Here is a 6,000-nt window from a genome sequence, read left to right on the forward strand (position 1 = left end):
TTGAAATCTAATTTGAGTTTGAGTCCATTACTCTTGAATAATCCATAAAAAATCATTATTTAGGGCCAGAATGAAAATTCAGGACTTGCCGTAAATCCCTGTTTGATCCCTTCCTGGTTTTGACCTGCAAGCACCACCTTTAGTTTTTTTTTGGTAGGGGGGCACACCTAGTGATGCTCCCTCCGGCTTTACACTGCCATTAGTAAGTCCTAAACATTACTGGGATAGTCCAAACATCTCTCCCCCACTAAAATAATTATTTTTATTAAAGTAAGCAGGGCCCAAACACGTCCAATTATTTGTAGTAGATATAAAATCATAAACATCAGAAACTGTTAGAATATCACAATGTGTCTTGTTTACATTTAATTTATGATAGCAAGATAAGGTTTGCAACAAAACTGAGAGAAATGTACAAATTTTTCATATACTCCTGTCTCCACATTTACATTGCCTCTTCCTTTGTCAACATCACCACACGTTTTAAAATTTAGAACTTTTCATATTTTGGAAAGTCTTTATAGGCATAAATTATATCTTATATAGAAGCTCCTGTAAGGTCTGAGGTAGCAATTCATAAGAGTATTAATATTTATATGAGTAGATGAATGAATAATTCAATGAGGTAAGGTTTTGATAAAGATGTTAGTACAAGTTAGGTATCGCTAAAGCTGAGTTGTGATTTATTTCACTCTCAGCACTTTTTGGACTTCATAGCTGCAGAGAAGAACTCTTACTACTCTCACAAAATACTATAAATTCAGGAAACATAAGGTCCCAACTCTGAACCCCAGAACCACATGTTCCCCCTTCAAACACTGCTAGGCAAAGCAACCACATTCTGAAGGCAGAGTCACTGATAATAGGCCTGTGGTTCAGTTATTATTGTGTCATGGGTTCTACGGTACTTCTAGAATTAGTTGTATATGGAGGCACACAGATGACACTGACTTTGTGAAAATATGCTATTATTCACTGCCCAGTGGTCCCTCTAGAGTTTTGCTTTATTTTTGAGTTGCTAGTTCCTCATCTGATTTGATAACTTTAATCCATGTTACTACATTTATTGGTTACTTAACATATATAAAATACTTTTTAATGGGCTATACATGTGAAGGTGCACAGAATTACATATAAATATATGTATATATAAGTTATATGTTTTTATTTATTGGTTTGGGGGCTACACCAGCGACTCTTGGGGTTGCTCCTGGCAGGCTCAGGAGATTCTGTGGGATGCCAGCGATTGAACCTGGGTTTGGACACATGCAAGGCAAACACCCTACTTACATGCTATAACTCTGGTCTCAGAAATTTTTTTTTTTTTTTTTTTGGTTTTTGGGCCACACCCGTTTGACGCTCAGGGGTTACTCCTGGCCATGTGCCCAGAAATCGCCCCTGGCTTGGGGGGACCATATGGGACGCCGGGGGATCAAACCGCGGTCCTTCCTTGGCTAGTGCTTGCAAGGCAGACACCTTACCTCCAGCGCCACCTACCCCGCCCCAGAAATATTTTTTTAAGTAAGTTAATTTATATAACATCAGATGAACTTCTCAAAAGTCTAGAGTCAACTAAGGAAAATGGTGGGGCTGTGATGACAAGAAAACTCTCTTCTGCTGCTGTTGAGGATGTTGTCTGGATCAACTTTTCAGGGAAAAGGGACCAAGATGTCTCAGGAAACTCGGAATTGAGCTGCCATATGACCCAAAAATTCCACTTCTGTGTATCTACCCCGAGGACATATGCACATTAGTCATTGCAACACTTGGCACAGAGGAAGGAACTTAGGCCAGTAAGCTCAGGTGGCAGCCTGGTGATTTACATCTGGTCCTGAGTCTCCGTTTAGAAATGACACTGGAGAGGCAGATACTGGCCTACAGATGCTGGATAATTAGATAGTAATCAGGAGGGACAGAGTTCAGCTTCCATTCTGCTATTCAATTTCTATGAGGTATAAAACAAATTGCTAAATCAGCCTTGGTATTAAGGTTCCTTGTTTAGCAAATAAGGAGACTGTGTAGTTTCACTTCCACCTGGTAATGCTGGTATTTTAAATCTGAATCTAATAAGGATATGTTGGCATATTTTTCACCATCACATTTATCAGTTTTATAATCCACTTGGTAGGCTTAGATTGATGATTCTAAAAAGTAGTCTGTGTATTAATATTCAATTAAGAATAGCTACTACAGGGGCTATAGTGATAGCACAGTAGCAGGGTATTTGCCTTGTATGCAGCTGATTCAGAATGGACCCAGATTCTATTTCCAGCATCTGATATGGTCTCCCAAGCCTGTCAGAAGTGATTTTTAGTGCAGAGCCAGGAGTAAACCCTGAGCATCCCAAAAACCAAAAACAAACAAACAAAAAAAACCCTACTACTCCATTCAAAAATAACTATAAAGACACCCCCAAATTAAGTTGCCTAAAATAAGTGACATATAAATAGAAATATGAACAAATATTAATGTAAATAGGTCTGAGAAATAATTTTACTTTAAAAGGTTGTGAAGTAAAATTATTTTCCTATACTGAAGGCTTTTTAGAGTACTGAAAGAAGAATAACAATCTAAACTGTTATATCCAGCAAAATATTTTAAATAAAAATGTAAATATCTTAGAGCCGGAGAGATAGCATGGAGGTAAGGCATTTGCCTTGCGTGCAGAAGGACGGTGGTTTGAATCCCGGTATCCCATATAGTCCTCCGCGCCTGCCAGGAACGATTTCTGAGGATAGAGCCAGGAGTAACCCCTTAGTGTTGCCGGGTGTGACAGAAAACCCCCCAAAAAACAAAAATGTATCTATCTTTTAAAATTAATGACTGTCTGCCCCAGTGGCCAGTCAGGTCTGTGACTGGGTAGGAACAGGGAATCTCCCATCTTAATCCCTCCCATCAAATGTGAACAAGGCTGTCTTTTGGGACTTTCCTCAGCTTCCTTCCAGGTTCTAGCAACAGTTCTTTTGTCTGCCACCTACAGCCAGTCAGGTCTGTTTCTTGGCAAAAACAGGGAACCTCTCATCCTTCCTATCAACCCTTCTTTTTCCAAACCAAAGTCATTTTAATTTATAACATATAGTTCCTAGCAGATTAGATCTAGCACTTCTTTCTCTTAGAAAATACACAGCTCAAAACCCAGCTGAACAAACCAATGAAAAGGTTGCAATATTTTTTATCATATTTAAATAACCTTGCTTGTTTAGAAAAATAACCTTTAAAGAAGAAATAGTTCGAATCACCTTTTATACAAACAGTTCAATAGATCTAACCAGAAAAACTTTCATTTATATGGGAGAGAAGATTAAAAACATTCTCAAACAAAAAAAGAACTCACAATATGTGTGCTAAGCAAACTGACCCTAAGTGAACTACTCAAAGAGAAAAATACACAAACCAAATCCTCAATTGTAACAACAACAACCCTACATAATAAATTGTCAAAACAGCCCTTTCTGCCAATAGTTTCCTTTAATGTCAGTGGACTAAACTATCCCATTAAAAAGCACAGAGTAGCAGGTTGGATCAGGAGACAAAACCCAGACATCTATACTGTCTGCAGGAAACACACTTAAAAGTTCAGGATAGACACAAGCTCAGAAATAAAAGATGGAAAACAATTATACAAGCCACTGGAAAACAAAACAATAAAAAGCTGAAACACCATACTCATATTAGAACAAACTGCATTAAACCTCAAGAAAGTACCTAGAGACAGAGATGGACACTACTTATTGATCAGAGAAACAATAGACCAAGAAGTACTAACTGATCAACATTTATGCATCAAATGTAGAGCCAGAAAAATATGTAAGGCTTTTGCTCACAAACTTAGAGAAACAAATAGACATAAATATGATAGTAGTGGGAGATTAGAACACACCATTATGGCCACTAGACGACCCACTTAAGCAGATACACTAGCAAAGACATAAGAGTGCTAAATGAGAAATTAAAAAAATTAGGCCTAAATGTATTTATATAGCGTCCTATGTATCATCCTCAAAAAATGGAATACACATTCTTCTCAAGTGCATATGGAATATTCTCCAGGATAGACAATATTTTAGGACACAGTCTAAATTACATAAAGTCACAAATATAAGAATTACGTGAACCAAATCAGACCACAATGCCACAGAGATAAAGACTGACTGTAAAAAGAAGATGTGGAGAAAATCTTACACCTGAATACTGCACAACATGCTGCTCAATAACAGCTGGATAAGAGAGAAAATAGATTCCTTGAAACTAATAATAATGAAGAAACACAATTGCATGAAATCTATGAAATACAGTAAAGGCAGTAGTTAGGGAGAAATTTATAACAATACTGGCCTACATTAGGAAAGAAGAAAAGGTCAAAATCAAAAACCTAAAGGATACCATAAGTATCTGAAAAAACCAACAGCAAAGGAACCCAAACACAAGCAGAAGAAAAGAAATAATAATAAAAAATAAAACGACAGAAATCAACAATATAGAAACTAAAAAAAACCAACAACAAAGATTTAATGAGACAAGGAGCTCTGTTTTTTTTTTTTGAGGGGGTTGTTTTTTTTTGGGGGGGGGTGGATTTTGGGCCACAATCAGTGATGTTCAGGATTACTCCCTGGATATATTGCCACTAGACAGATCCACTAAGTAGAACATTAGCAAAGACAATAGAACACAAAATAAGAAACTAGAAAAAAAAACTATTGCACTTATACAGGGCCTTCCATCCTCAGAAAACGTAAAACACATTATTTTCAAGTGCACGTGGAAACTTTTCTAGAAAAGATCACACCTTAGGACACAAATATAACTTACATAAAATCACAATATATGAAACAGCCAAGCAATCTATCAGACCACAATGCAACAGAGGTCAAGATTGACTGTAGAAAGAAGATATGGAGAAAATCTAACACCTGGAGACTCAACACGGTGCTGCTCAACAACAGCTGGAGCAAAGAGGAAATCAAGGAAGAAATAAAAAGATTCCTTGAGAAAAATGACAATGAAGAAACAAATTGCCAGAATCTATGGGACACAGCAAAAGCAGTAACTGGGGGAGAACATGGCAATACAAGACTATGTTAGGAGAGACTCAAAATCAAGTATCTGGAAAACTAGCAGCAAAGGAACCCAAGCATAGGTGTAAGAAAAGAGGTAATAAAAACCAGATCAGAAATAAACAACATAGAAACAAACAAAACAATATGAAGAATCAATGAGACCAGGAGCTGTTTTGTTAATATATTTATACAATTTGATTACAAACCATGATTGTAAGATGGGTTTCAGTCATGTCAAGAACACCCCTTCACCAGTGGCACCACATTCCCATCACCAATGACCCAAACCTCCCACCTTCCCACTCCCGACCCCCACCTGTATTTGAACCTGTGGTCCGTCTTGTTTCAAGGGTAGAGACACCCTCTATCTCTAGGCCAAGAAATTTCCTTAATAATTTCTCCAATATTTACTGCACCTATGAAAAACAACAACAAAAAAAAAACTTGCCACACCTGCCCCCCCCATTTTTTATTTATTTATTTTTATTATTTTCTTCTTTCTTCTTATTTTATTTATATTTATAGCTTCTAGACAAGGGATCCACCCACTTCTTTTTACAGAACCATAGCATATGAACCATCTTGTTCTGCTTCATATTTCTGTCTTCTTACAAACTGAGAAAAAAGAGAGAATGGGACCCAGAGGGCAAGCACTATCAGGAGCATTGAGTGAAAATAAAAAATGGTCAGACAGAAATACCCAAACCAAAGTCAAAGACAATTGAATCAATAGACCCAAGCTACAACAAGCTATACACAAAAGGGATCTGTTATACTAGTAGTCTAAATACACTAGTTAAACTAGTAGTTCAAGGGGCTAAGAATGGAGATATGGGAGGCATGCTGGGAACTATGATATAGGGAGGTCAACACTGGTGGTGGAAATGGCCCTAATTCACTGTCACCATGTACCTTAAATACAACAGTGAATGACTTGTAATTC

The sequence above is a fragment of the Suncus etruscus genome, chromosome 12, assembly GCF_024139225.1.
Source record: "Suncus etruscus isolate mSunEtr1 chromosome 12, mSunEtr1.pri.cur, whole genome shotgun sequence".
Taxonomy (NCBI): domain Eukaryota; kingdom Metazoa; phylum Chordata; class Mammalia; order Eulipotyphla; family Soricidae; genus Suncus; species Suncus etruscus.